The following is a 14959-nucleotide window of genomic DNA, read 5'->3' as shown; positions in this document are numbered from 1 at the left end:
GCATGCCGCTCCACTCCAGGGTGCCCTTCCCCTGAGCCCCGCCGGAGCGCGGCCAGGTAAATCCGCGCGTGTGGGGCCGCAGGGAGGGAGCACCTCTGGGAATGCACTCCTGCCTTTGGAGCAGCGCGCGAGGCATGGCTGCACACGGGCTCCCCTCGCCTGGTTTGCAAATGGGGCTTTGGAGTTGCCAAAGTTGCGGTCGCTGTCCCGGGGCTGGGGCGTGGGTCCCGCCGGCCGCTGCCGCCTTGTCCCCCTTCCAGGCCACCCCGCCTGTCAAATGCCTTGTTGAGGCAGCGAAAAACATCTGATCCCGCTAATCGGGCCGAACGCTGCCCTCCGAGGCTGTTGGCAAAGCTGCGGGGCCAGAGTGTCACTGGTGCAAAGGCTGGGTAAAGCGGCTCTAGCAGAGGATGCTCCGGGCTGCAAGCGCTGACACTTCCCCCGTGCTGGATGCAGGGCGAAGGCACCTCACTCTGCCCGTCAGTAACATGAAGGTAGCAGCACTCAACCCACTTCAAAGGGGACTGTAATTCTTAATCATTGTCAGCCAAAGACTTTTGGCCCCTTGGATGAAAGGCTATACAAGTGCAAAACATTGATGCTTTATAGCTGATGAGGGCAGATACATTCAAATACTAAGTGACTGCAGAAGCACACAGGTAGCATATGCTAATAGGGTAGGCATCAAAAGGAAACCGGGCCCTCTTTGCAATTTAAGAATGAATAAAACATACAGTTAGTAGGTTTGCATCTTTGAAACTCATTATATATTAAAATAATGTTGTAGCCCCAGGCATGTCAGCATCCTAAATAAACGGTGGCAGAATCTGCACTCTGGAGCCAAGATGTTTCGATTTACTAAGCGGTTAACAGTGCAAAGGAGACTAAAGTAAAACTTAACAGCCCTATACCAAACATCTTGTCAATGCATAAACTGCCCTGGTGAAAAGAACCTACACCACTCCCAAAACAGCCATGCAAAAGGGTACCATTCCACTCTATAGGGCTGGCCCATAAACACATGGAATGTGCATAGGGGATGCCAAACTGGCAAGTTTGTAAGGTTGAAAAAAAAGATTGCCATATCTTAAAGTGAATCTCAGATGGGCTGCATACAGAGTGGCAGAATTGAGATGCAAGTAGAAAGGACATGCCAGAAGGATGCTTCACTACTGACTGCCATGTCTCCTCACTGCTACATTTAAACAACAGACAGATTAAATGATACTCCATCATCAGTTTAAGTTTGAACCTAAAAAGATAAGCAATTGGATCGATTCACTCAGCAGGTAGAGACTGAATGGACAAAAGGATAGAAGGATTTAGGCCCAGTGGCTTCGAGAATCAATTCAGAATTATTTTCTTCAGTTATTAAAAAGAGTACATTTCCTCCCATTCAACATCCATGTCTGGAAATTGTGTAGAAAGCACCTACACTTTCTGTAATGTGCTCTGAAGCCTCATATAATGAATGCATTTTGCTTGAGACTGCAGTAGCTGCATATACCCCCTCATATTCTGTGGGGAATTCCTTTCCTCACAGAATATGAAGATGAAAGGTATTTTCAATGTTATCATCTTTTCTTTGGGGAGCTGATTTCTTGTAACAAAAGTTGATGACCAAACAAAATCGTGTACTTACTAATTCTAACAAATTTTTTAGACATGTAGCTGAAGATCCTTCTGCTTTATACAGCTGTTTAGAACTCAGTAAACCTCTACCAGGGAGTAAGGGGAGACAGGCACCAGAACTAACTCTTAACTTCAGTCATTGTGGGTGCTATCCTTTATCTTAAGTAGGATTTACCACCTACGTTTACATTCCCTTCCAGTTTTAGTCCAAATTCAGCAAATATTGACATGCCTGGGTTGCTTGACTCACATGAGTAATCTTATTGATCTCAGTGGAGTTGTACATATGGATAGAGCCATTTGCAGATGCAAACAGGATGCACCCTTAAGCCTGAATTTCAACTAGTGCTTGGGAACTAAAATGAGCATAGCAGCCTCTTGCAGCATTTGAAATTAGTAGATTTAATCTGATTTTTCATCAGTTCCATACACAAGCACGGGGCAAAAGAAAGAAAGAAAATTTTATATTAGCAGCCTTCTTGCTTTTGTCTTTTTTTTCTTCAACTTTGTAGCTGAAATTTCCAAATTAAGAAATGTTATTCCAAATTTCATCCATGTGTTTCATAAGTAATGTATTCTGTTTTGTATGAAACTTATTTAGACTACTAAATCTCTCATTAATGTTTATCTCCTTTTCTTCTTTTTTCCCCCAGCAACTTCATACCGGACTTTTCAGTGTTTTAAAGGAGCAACAGTTAAACCGATAAGAGAAGTTTGTCAAAAGTGCAACAGCTGACCTGACAGCCACCAAAGTGCCATCTTCCACAGTCCTGTCTGTCACATTCCACTAGACCTGGACTAAAGGCCCCTGTCTCACACCCTAAGAAGTGGTGGAGGGGGGGAAGTGTGGTGATGGGGGATGTACATGAACTTTCCTGATGGAATCATTCCCTGTAAATGATTTGGCTCTCACAATAACTAGTGAAAGTTAAAGATCAAATCAAACACCAGGCAGATTGTGATCTGAGCTAGATTTCCAGTGGCAGAAAAAGGAAGGATCAGTGCAAGGCCACTCTTGGTGATACATAATATTCAGACTGAGTGAAATTGAAAGTGCTGTTGACTACTCAGTTCGGGCTGTGTTTAGGATGAAATAGTATCAGACTCGAGTATGGAATTCTGAAAGTCCATTTTTTGTTTATACTTTTATATATTAATAATATATACATACATGCTTTAGCATCTAACATTACATTTTTATTAATTACCTTAATAATAAAATAGAATGCATTACTGTAATTGCACCAAAGCCAGCACCACACTAGTGGTCCCACTGGCTTCATGTATAGAAAGCAAAGTAAGAGTTTACAATATAAGAAAGCAAAGAGAGTCTTATCCCTCATTCTATAGATAGAGAATTGAAGCACACAGAGATAAGAGATTAGCCAAGGGTCATGCAAAACTGATAACTCAGATCTCTCAAGCCAGGCCTTAAGGTCAAGCCCATCCTCCTGTCTAATGAGCTGTTACTGCAAAGCCTATCATTTGTTTTCTTAAAGTGGGCTGCCAAACCAGACAGTTTAAACATGCTTGAAAATTCAGTACTATAGAGCTATTTGCTTAATAGTAGTTTTCCTAAAATACCAGCTACAGTATTATAAATAGAGCATAAAAATAGACCATTGAAAAGAATCCTTTGTTTTGTCAGCCCTAGTGTTGCATAGCACTCTATTCCTGTAATTTAAATGAATGGGATATTTGAACATTGCACTACAATGAATGATGACTTCAAACAGAAAACAGGCTGTTCTTTTCAGCACTGGAGGTCAAGAATACATTGAGCTTTTAGTCTGAGTTTTGGTCTTAAAAATACATGCTTCACATCTGCCTTCTATATCAGCAGAAGTTACCTACCTGCATATAAAGGAAAACGTGGTAGCCCTTTCATTAGCATAACTGAAACAACCTGAAAATAAAACATACCCAGAGTTTTAAGTCATTGCACTAGACTTGAAATGCCAACATTTTTTACAAAATATATAAAGACGGTCAAAGATCAGAAGTGTCATGGTTTAAATCTGGTATTACTATTTTTTTCTTACAACACATAGTATCTAATAATTGAAAAAACAGCAATCAAACAAGCTGGATAGCTGAAACTTTCTAATCGGTGTGCATATATCTTATCTCTAAGAACTTGAAACTTTACTTGAATTAATACTGGCAGAGTTTAATAGGAGTTACAAATTTCTCTCTATGAAAAAAAATTAAAATGTAACTTCAGACCCAGTTCTGGAGTTGTGTAAAACCATCACTAAAAGATGGTCAAACTTATCTAAAACAACAAGCAGTCCTGCAGGTAAACCTTTGGAGTCTTGAAAAAAAAAGCAGTTTTCCAAAAAGGCATTCCACCACTTATATGGTTTTAAAATTATTCATTTTAACTTGGCTTTGATATGTATCCTTGGCTAATTGTGTTTAGAACTACAGGTAAAGAGTGTGGGAAAGCAAGAAAGGTGAAGAGTAGCTATTTTACAGTTATGTCTTATGAATGAGTATATGGATCTATTGTGGCACTGGATCTTTTATATAACCACAATCATTCAATTAACTTTGATAAAATGGTAAAAAATACATAATGTATCTTATCAAAAAGCTATAAATGCATAGCCCTTCACAGAAGTAAAAATAAAACAGCACCCTAGGAAGCCCACTGTCAGTCTACAAAATTATTCTAAGTATCTGTTCTTTAAAGGCATTCTGATACTATCAAATCTGCTTTGAAAAAGGAATTAATTCTGAGCTTCAATAGATATGTTTATCAACTAGCTGGTTGATTGTATATTTTGTAAAAAGATAGTATGCATTTCAAATATCTTATTTGAAATAAATTTTGTACACTCCTCAAAGTCTGTATTCTTCAGCTGTCAAAGGCAGTGCATCTAAAGAAAATTGAGAACTTGCCTATTTTCCCTGTGGATTCGTATAAGAATCAGTGTTTGAAAATTTTTTACTCAATTTCTGACACAAATGATAGCTAATAATGGAAAAGTTTTCCTGACATCTTCTGTCTTTCTAAAAATGCAAAATTCTGATTCAAGTTAGATTTGCATTTGACTTTGTTGAGACTATCTGTTTCCATTTGATGTGCAAAACATAAGGCTTGTGGTAAGAATGGCTTTGCATGATAACAGTGTAATCACATCTTTAAATTTGAATAATTTGGACACAGTGCTGCAACAGCCAAACTGACTGATCTCTCCCTGTGCATGTACCAGTGTACATTTGAAGGCAGCTTGCACTGGTACAAATTGCTCTCTATTCAAAGTCAGAACTGATGTTGCATAGATGTAATCTAGCAAGACTTGATCCCAAGATAGATTAAGACCTCAAATTCTGGAAGGAAAAATGTGAGTTTCTAAAACATTGAATTAACTCCTTGTCTTGTAGATAGTTGTAACATGGGGAAAATGAAAACTTAATTTGAAAGTACATTTCATTAAGTCCTGTAACAGCAGGTCAGTAGGAAACGGAGGTAAATGCAAGGCTTTGGTGAGAAACAACAGTTTAGCATGTTCCCAAAGGATAATAAACAATTCACCTCTTCCCTTTCCAGTATGGAAAAAAGGAAATTATAGGAGAATAAAGACTGGAAATATTTCCCTTACGCCACATACACATGCTATAAATATCTCAGTGTCTACACAAAGCCAAATTTTGCTAAGGGTCACAAAATATTTAAATTGACATCTATCAGGAGAAACATTAGTATGGCAAACAAGTTTCAAATGTTGACTATCAAAGTACAATTAGCCCACTGATCTCTCACTACTTGCTCTTCTACTGGTCTTTCTCTTCCTAGTGATCAGCTGCAAAATATTTGTGCAAAGCAGGAAACACTCCAACAGCACAAACAGGGCAACACGGCTTTTAGAAAGAAAGCCTAACTCATTCTAAGGCTGAAGCTGCTTTTCCATGTCTTGAGTTACCTGCTCAGACTGTTGTCTGCTAAAGTCTGTGGTCCTTGCTACAACCTTGTTTTTTAGATTAAGGACTTCCCGTAGAGCAAGCCTGCTTAACTCCATGTTAGTTACTTACATGTTAGTGTAGAATCTTATAGCAGGAAAACCCTGTTAAAATCTTTTACAATCAGTGATTTCCTTCAAGGAGTGAAATAGTGAAGTGTTTATATAGAATATCCACCATGAGCAATTCAGAAAGACAAAACAGAAATACCAACTGAGAGTTTTCCCTCATGCAAGCTGTGCATTCACAAGAGACCATCACATCTTTTCCTTCCTGTGTACAGAATATTTAGTACTGTTCAGCATTTCATCTAAAAATTATTAAAACCCCATAATGTGAACATTTTTCAGGAAACCCAATATATTCCTTAGGTGGCACAGAATACTTAATTTCTCAGACTTAAAAACCATATATATTGGTTTTTTTACAGAAATAAAAAGCTACTGGGGTAGCACTGAATAATAAAAAAGGGGATAAAATAATGATACATTATTTTAATTTTTAAGGTACAGTTTTAGCATATATTAGGAAACATTCCTTTACTTCTGTTATCTTCCTACTGCCCCAGTTGCAATCAGGCAACTCTTACCAAGACCTGCAAATACCAATGGATTTCAGCAGCTGTAGTTACATAAAGAGTATCACTTCAGCTGTGCAGACTAACAGCGTTGTGGCTTTGCCACACCTCACGAGAGCAGGGCTGTGTTGGTGGTTAGCAAAGCACTGCTTTGCAGCAGAGCACATGCAAACCCCTGTGCTCACCAAGCAGCACCTTTCTGCCCCCCCGAAACTTGGACTCAATGCTCCAGTGCTTGCTGCGTGCACAGCACACCATGGATTTCACTTCAGACAGTACAATCCAGGCCAGGAGTAGGTGCTGGCACTGCAGGGACAGGCACCCAGGCTGCCACACTGGGCATGGACAGCACTGGCCACCCCAGCACGCAGCCTTGCAGCAGCAGAGAGGTGTCTGCTAAACAGGATACAGCAGAACCAGAACAATTAGGGGTCATTGTTCAATTTAGCACTGTGGCATGTCAGATACAGCAAGATCACAGCTGAGCTTCATCTCCCTGGCACAGCAGCAGCCATGCACCCCTTCCATGTGGTCTGTCAAGCAGCTGATGGCACAAAGGCCCCCTGAGCACCTTCTGCAGAGCAATGAGCTCAGCCAGGGGCAGGGGGGTGGCCAGGAGGAGGCAGGTGCCCACAGAACCAGAACACAGGTTCTGGTGCCCAGGCCCACAGAACTCAGCCACACCACACCATGCACTGGGGCAGGCAGCACAGGGGAAGCTGGGAGCTGGGGAATACTTCTGCCTCCAAACAAGGCTGGCCTTGGCCCATTGTTGCAGACAAGGGTCTTGGGGCTGCCACACACAGCAGCAGCTCCTACTTGACAAGTCACTGTAGCTCTGCCGTGGCCAGAGGTTCAAGTGTTCAGGGTGAGTAGCAAAGATTACCAGCTTCTGGTTGGAGCCCATACAAATGTCAAAAGCCTCCACCTTGTCCAAAGAATAAGCTTAAAGATACTAGGAAAACAAGATAGAGTTGGGAGCATGATAAAGATATAAAACTGGGGCAAGGGGTGGATGGTTGTTATCATTTGTTATCACTTGTGTACTTAGGAAAGGTAACATTTAAAGGGCAGAAGATGTACACGTGTGTGCACAGCAAGCCATACTTGCCTTTTTTTCCAGCTACCATGTCCCACAGAAAGCAACACTACTGGTTAATCCAAGGTTTACTTTGAGCAGTCAGAGAGAAGAGGAAGGTTTGAGTAATGATCTCAAAACAAAAGAAACTTGTTCTGCCTCACTATGCAGCATCCTTCTCAATGCTGGAAAGAAACACAAGTGGTAGAGGAAGTCCCAAGCATGATGGAAAGAAACATTACTCAGAAAGGGGAATAAAACTAAACTTAAAGCTTCAAAACAAGCGTACAGCTATCCTTGTATGGCTAGTTTTAAGTGCCAACACCACTGTGAGAACTTCAGCATAACAGAAAAATCTGCACAGATTGCCTGTTGGAACCAGATGTACAAGAGCTTGGAAATAACAGAATTCACACTCTTCCTTGGTTGCATTTATTGTGCATGAATTTCAGAGTCACATTTTACTGCTTTTCATAGAAATGATATAAATTGACATACAGAGTCACATCAAAACCTGAGTTCTAAAAACAAATAATTTTATTCCATACATGTGTACTATAAAATTCTGGCTGCATTTTCAAGAAACAACAGCTAAGGAGAACAGTCTAGTGTTGGATAGCAGCAAAGCCTCCAATATTTGTTTTCCTTCGAATGAGACAACCCCCATATTTGTTACACACTAAACTGTCTAGGTACTTTTAAAGTTGTGCCCTAACACCAAAGCAGGATGAATTAGTTTTCCTTTCTTATATCCAACTACAAGACCACTCCTCTTAAGAGTCTTCTTCCCAGTTTTGATTAGTGATTACCCTATCCCCACAGAGGTATTGGCTTCTAAAATAATTATTTGTCTACATTGGTAGACAAAACAGTACCCAGAAAAAAAAATGTTTCTTTCACCAGCCTTAATTCACCATAAATTAAAACAAAGAATTCTTGTTTCTTCAACTTCTAAAAGACCTTTCTATCTTCTGCTGCTTTCCACTTCCCCACATACACCATTTCAACTTTTGAATCAAGATGCTGACTTTCTTGAAGGGCCAAAGTGAAGAGCAAGAATGTAACAAGCATTTTTGATGGCACCTTTAAAAGCATTCAACACAAGTTAGTTACCATATCAATCAAAAAGTTCATGCTCAAGTATTTTTGCTTTGTTAGTTCAGTTGGCAGAGTAGGAGTCCTGTTACTAACACAAACTCGTGGTAATGGGATAGTCATCAGCCTTGAGGATCCCTCTTAAGAGCTTTAAAGCCAGAATTCTGAACAATTGCTTATCACAGCATGGTTTTTGTACCATGAACTTGTACGTGACATTTACAGTTTTAGGGCACCCACCACTTTTTTATAATCCCAAGTTAGATACCAAATTTCTCCACTTACCTGACAAAGGAGAAAAGGAGACATCTAGAAAACCTGTATTGGAAGTAATCCACCTCTATCCCTGGAAGTAAAGGGAATCAGTGACAGAACACATCTAGTCTCAGCTTCAGCAATAGAAACTACATATACATCCCTTGGAAAGTCAGATTTTTCTAGAGAACAAATTTGTATTCCAGAAATATAAAATACTTTGGTAGCCTGAAGCTTAATGGTTACATAGCAGTACAAAATAATAGCAACAACTGGGCAAAGTTAAACCATTAACTCTGGTCCAACTTCAACTTATGAGGAATTAAAAAGTCCAACTTTAACTTATGAGGAATTAAAAATCTTTGAAGCTGCAGAACTTTTTTCCAGAACTGATGAAGAGAGCCAGAGTGTCCAGTTGTAATAGGTTTATAATGTATGCAGAGCTTATCCTTCCAGCTTAACTTGTATTTCGAAATGTGAAAGATGATTGAAGAGTCACATCTGTACAAACCAGTCTGGATATTACATGACTTCACATTCCCCTCCAGAGCTCCAGCAGGAGTTTCCCAAATGCTGTTAAGTTTTGATTTGCTGAGATGTTAACGCCAACAGTCTCTTGCTGAGCAGCGCATTGTGTCGCTGAAGATACTCTATTACATCTCCTTGCTTCTCAACTATCTCTTCTAAACTGGAGTTTTCCCTTCAAGTAACAAAAGTAAATATGGGTTTCAGTAAATGACAGCAGCCTTCTAATATGTGAAATAGCAGAGCTAATTAACATATACTTAAACAGTTGTTTCCTTTAGTTTCACTTTTGCTGGGATCAACTAATTTTTGAGGGAAGAGGCAATCTACAACACCAATATGTCTAATTCTATTTTGCATGAGAAGGTAGGAAGTCTGGCTGAACTTCATGCCACGTATACACAACTGAGTTACATGTCCTGCTAGCCAGTTACAGAGTGAGGATCTTACTGTTTAAGGAACCAAGACAGACAATATGCTAGAATTGTAGTAAGGAACGTGGGACCTTTCCCACACACATTAGGAAGCTTGTTTTGAGCAGGCATAATGTTGTTGTTCAGCTGTGGGAGATCATAAGCTGTTTAAGATAGAAACTGATTAACCTGGAGTAGCATACATTTTATGCTACTATATACAGCAATATCTGTCACATACCATGACAGCATCAGTACCAAAAAGCTGTGCTACTTCAGATCCACAACCTCGTGTACAACTACCCTCCTCCCTTAAAATATATCCAGTTTTCAGATATCTCTCATTTTAACTCAAATAGAAACACTGAAACATTTAAATAAAGCTCACTTAATTGAGGGGGAAAAAGTAGAGAATTTTGTCAAATCTAATTAGGAATTTTTAAGATAGAGCAAGATGAAGTACCAATGCCTGAGTGTAGTCTACTCTTTCCTTACATATTTTTTCTCAGCTGACTTGAGAGTCTGCCCTCCTAGTACACTTGTGAGCATCTTAGTGCTGAGAAAGTTGTTCCTCAGCCTTACAGCGTTTTGTAGAGGAACACTGCCCATTTCATAGTTCTTAGAAAGTGTTGAGAAGGATATTGAGTGGAAAAAAGCTTAGGTCCAATTAAAAACCTACTGTAGATAAACTGGGCAAAGTAAAGAACACAAGTTTTGTAAACAGAAAACTTGCAACCTTAACCAGTAAAGTGAACTGAAGGCTCCTGATCAGTAGCTTAGGTTGCAGAGGTCATGATATTCAAAAAACATTCTTATAACAAGGTCAACTGAAGGGCTGACAGGATTCACTTTTCAATAGATGTCAACTCCCAAGGGAAAGGGAGTCAGAGTTGTATAGAGCTAAATTAAAATAACGGTTTTGCAATCAGTTCTCACAGGAAGTTTGCACTCTTTAATCAAAAATGAGCACAGTCTTTTCCTCAGCTGGTCATTGTTGCAGACACATTCCCTGGGCATTTGAGAATTTCTCAGGGGAGAAGATGAATAAGAAAGAAATGAGGTCCACCATGCAATCACCGTGGTTTTTATATCAAAATGGAAGTCAGACATGGTATCAAAATTCAAGACAATTCTAAATCCTTCCTGTATCCTGGACACCTACTTCCAACTTCCATAAAGGCATGTGCATGCTGCATTTGTGATACCAGGGAAAGTCCCAAAGTATTAGTCATCTCTCATTAGTCAACCTTTCAGGAAGGCAGCACATACAGAAGCAAGTCATACTATATTAGAAAATCTCCAATTCTTATACAGAAATCCATGATATTTACAATTACTAGTTTTTATTAAGTCATACCAGGCTGATTTCAGCAACTGGAAAATGATTGAGCAGGTGGCAGGTACACAAAGAACAAATGAAAAATAAGTCTCAGTGTCTGGGACAGTCTCAGTTACTGTTGGACAGCTTCTACTCTCACTGAGACCTCCTTTACTTAAGTGCCCTTCACACCTTAAAAGTTCCTTCCGAAACTCAAAATGCATTCCAAATCCATTGCTAAAATCTCATGTCCAACTGCTGGCACAGAACAGAGCTGCTCAGTTTTCTTCTTTGTCTATCAACTGCCCACAATATATCTCCTTCCCTGAAAAAACTAGCTGAAGCAGCTAGGCTTCCGCAGGCCTGCTTTAAGTAACAGTGTAAGACAACAGTATCTTTCCTTAAACCCCATATAAAATTAACTAAACTAGATTAAGCACAGCTATTTATATTAAAGATTAATGTAACCAGCCATAAATGGTCAAATCACCTCCATCCTTATGTTGGGGGATTTCTGTACCATAGTAAATTGTCATTTACTATGGAGGAAGTACAAGACTGCTGCATCTCATCTGTGCATCTGAAATGGGAGGCTTATGCATAGTTCCTTCAGAACTGTTATTCCCACTTCTGGTTTAACTGAAAAGTTTAAGATTGCATGGAAGTCTACAGGAAATCATGCAATTCCATTCATGTTACCCATATACCACGGCTGAACACAGTACAAAATGAATACAGAATTCTTACCTGAATCCAACTTCTGAGGTAATTTGACTAGGGTAGGCATACATCTTTTCTTCTTCAATTATGTCAGGTCTTGGCTTGGCACGATTGAAGTTGCTTATTTTCACTGCAAGAAAGCTTTATAAATTAGTTGGAAAGTTCGAAAAAAAAAAAAAAGAAGCTTTAACACCAGAGTCCAAGTTATAAAAATCTGTAACAGATGATCCTAAGATTACCTTAAGATAGGAGATGGAAAGACAATAATGGAATTTGAGAAATGGGAAAGCAAAAGCAGACCTGAATGGGGAAGCTTGAGCATACTGCTTAACATCTGCAAAGTTTAATCTGCCACCAAAGAGAGGGTGAAACCTTAGTTGCCTTTTACAGGGCACCAAGATTTAGTCTCCAAGTTCAGGCAAAACTAAGTAACATGCCATAAAAAATTTGTAAGAAGTTTTGTACTGGTAGCTTGTTCAGAACTTCCAGCTTAAGCTCTTCAATAAATACTACTTTAACTAGACTAGCTGCAGTGAAGCAGCAGCTTGTTTGCCTGCTCAGACTAGGGCAGACTTGCTACAGAATACCATTGTGAACCAAGCAGCCTTGGCTATCAAACCCAGAAGTTATTCCTGGGCACCTGTGAATCAAGTTAAAGGCTAAATTTAACAGATGTATGGGCAGGATGGGTGGGAAAAGTTGTAGGCACCCTCTGCATTATTTCGAAAAGGAAGCTGAAAATATTTAAAGCCATTCAATGTCAGATCCTGATTCAGAGAAAATATCAAAATATCCAGAGTATGCATTTGGGACTCTGCAGTTAGGGCTGCTTGTGAAACAATGCATCTAATGCCACAAAAAACATTACAGTGCAGCTCTGTGAGAAATCCACACTACTGCAACAGAGGAGTGTCCTTACAAGTCAGTACTATGATGGGGTTTATTACAGGCCACCCTGCTAAAACAATGCTAAGACCCTCCAGAGGTTAACTACGAGTTAGGCTCAAAGGTTAGTTATTTTTATGACTGTATTTCTCTACAAATACAACCACAAAGGAATGGATGTGGAATTCTCAACATGTGTTGTTTGTGGGAATGTTGGTCTTTTATTCAAGTGATATTAGAAGTATGTGAGAAAGTAATTAAATACATATATTTAGTAAGTCATTTAAAGCTTTACTCCCTATCCTAGCAGTAAAAAACTTAGAATAGTAAGCTGACATTTAGAGCTGTCTGTATCGTACTTCATTCCATGCACTTTTACCTCACTTGAACGATTTATATATGTCAAGTCCATTATAGGTCAATCACAGCAATTCCTTGTAGATTTCTGAATCTCTGCATCCTACAGCTATATATACACACTGCTGCATGGAGATAATTTTAAGGAAGGCAGTAGTCCTTCACAGGACATTGTCTATCACACAATTCATAAACAGGTCCAACAAGCAAGAGAAGTACCTAGAATTACAGTCAGGTATTCCTGATTTGTGAGACAGAATTATTTAACAGAAAATAAATCAGGTACATGAACCTCCTACAGATAAGCATTTATGTCTTGTTCTCATAGTTAAATAATTACCTCACTGTGAAGAAACAATATGTAAAATGGTGCTGCCTTCTCTCCAAAATTATACAAAACTAATGCAAAAAAGGGTGGGCCAGTAGTTTTTAGTGTAAATTTACCTTAGTCTCCCCATTGTTGCTCAGCTGATACTATCTTAGCGGTATCTGCTAAGTGCTTGCCTTGAAGAGGGGAATTCTAAACCTCAGCAGACAGCTGCCCTTAAAACTATCCCATTAAAGAAGCTTCATGCTTCCACTCAGTCACACACTCTGCTCTAAGAGAAAAAAACCCATCTGAATATCATTATTACTACAGATTCTCAGGGTATTTTCAAAATTGTCCAAATACATTTGTTTTGCCTCAGCACAGCCTCAACTTGATATTAAAATGTTGACATTTTAAAAGTTGAAATTTTAAATGTTGTTTAAATGTTACCTTAAAACCCACCAGTACAGATAAGACAGACATGCAAGCAGTCTCAGCTTACCTCAACAAGCATTGGTATGGAAAACAAGAAAACAAATTACACTACCCGCTGGAAAAAGCAACTTAGGGTGACTGGAAGTCTTCGTCATCTTGCAGCAGGTGTAAAGTCACATAAAAATTAATCCTAGTTTCATACACCAAGCTTTGGAGAATGAATTTTATGTTGATTTGGGGCTGCTCAAGAGATAAGGCAGCTGTTGGTAGAAAACACTGCCTTACTCCTTCCTAGCAATGCAATTCTTCCCCTTAGTTACAGGATTCACTGAACCCTTCTCCAAGCCTCTTTGAGCTGCAAAGCACAACACTGCAACCCACAACTTCCTGGTATATGCATTTATTTATCAACATATTGGATAGTTTTGCAAAGTTTAAAGGCCAATGTTTTATCAAAGTGTTGTAAGTTACACCAAACCAAACCTAAAGCAGACAACCTTACAAACCAACAATGATAGCACAAACGTGGTTAATGAATTTGAAGGTCACAGGAACTGGCATAAGTACAAGTCAGGAAACAATACTCTTTTGGTGACAAATAAGCAGAAAAATAGTTTGAGAGTTCCTACAGAAGTACAAGCTCAGACCTTACTACTATGCAGGTCATCTTTCTTGCACTTATCCTTTTTGGTCAAGGTAAGAGTCACACAATGCAGCTCTTTGAGCTCCAGCAGGCCTCAGGGCTAGAAATAGCATTTCTCTTGAATTCCTGACATTCTATTAAAGTTTTACAATTTATCTCTTATTTCCCGAGTTTCCCAGGAAAGTAAGTATGCGTATGCAAAGAAGGGATGATCTCCAGCATTCTTGGAATAGTTTTCCAGCACTGCCACGATTGCATTCCCTCATCACTGCCTTTATTCTTCCAGAGGACAGTCTACTTGAGCCATGCTGAGCCATTGAGGGGAAACAAGCCTGCAGCATTCAGGCTTTTGACACTTGGAAGACAAAGACATAGTTTAGGGCTGGGACCTGATTTCTTGGCACATTTTTGATACTGTTGCAGGAGAGTCAGAATAGGTTTTATTTCCTAGATGAAAAAGCTGCTTGGCAGTATTTCTCTGTGTGCCATTGCACTACTATGAACACACCGAAGTTTTCTTTTAAGCATTTATTTATCAGCATTTTAGATAGTTTTTCAAATTTAAAGGCAAGTGTTTTATCAAGTCTTCATAAGTTACACCAAACCTAAAGCAGAGAATCTTACAAACCAACAGTGATAACACAAAGCAAAGCCTCACAATTTTATAAAGCACTACAGTTTTGATATGATCACGGCTTCCAAAACCCATGCATCTTTTAAATATTCATTAGAAGGAACCTTCCATTTTAA

The 14959-nt window shown here is 39.3% G+C and overlaps 1 long non-coding RNA gene across 1 annotated transcript; it reads left to right on the top strand.

Annotated features, from left to right (window-relative positions):
• LOC115949474 lies at nucleotides 1–4481 on the top strand. Its single transcript, XR_004082915.1, has 2 exons — nucleotides 1–56; nucleotides 2286–4481. It is a non-coding gene; the product is annotated as an uncharacterized LOC115949474 (long non-coding RNA).
• Nucleotides 4482–14959: the final 10478 nt, after the last annotated feature.

This window comes from Geospiza fortis, unplaced genomic scaffold (genome assembly GCF_000277835.1).
Source record: "Geospiza fortis unplaced genomic scaffold, GeoFor_1.0 scaffold40, whole genome shotgun sequence".
Lineage (NCBI taxonomy): Eukaryota > Metazoa > Chordata > Aves > Passeriformes > Thraupidae > Geospiza > Geospiza fortis.
The sequence above is the reverse complement of the archived record's forward strand: the minus strand, read 5'-3'. Positions and strand labels throughout refer to the sequence as shown.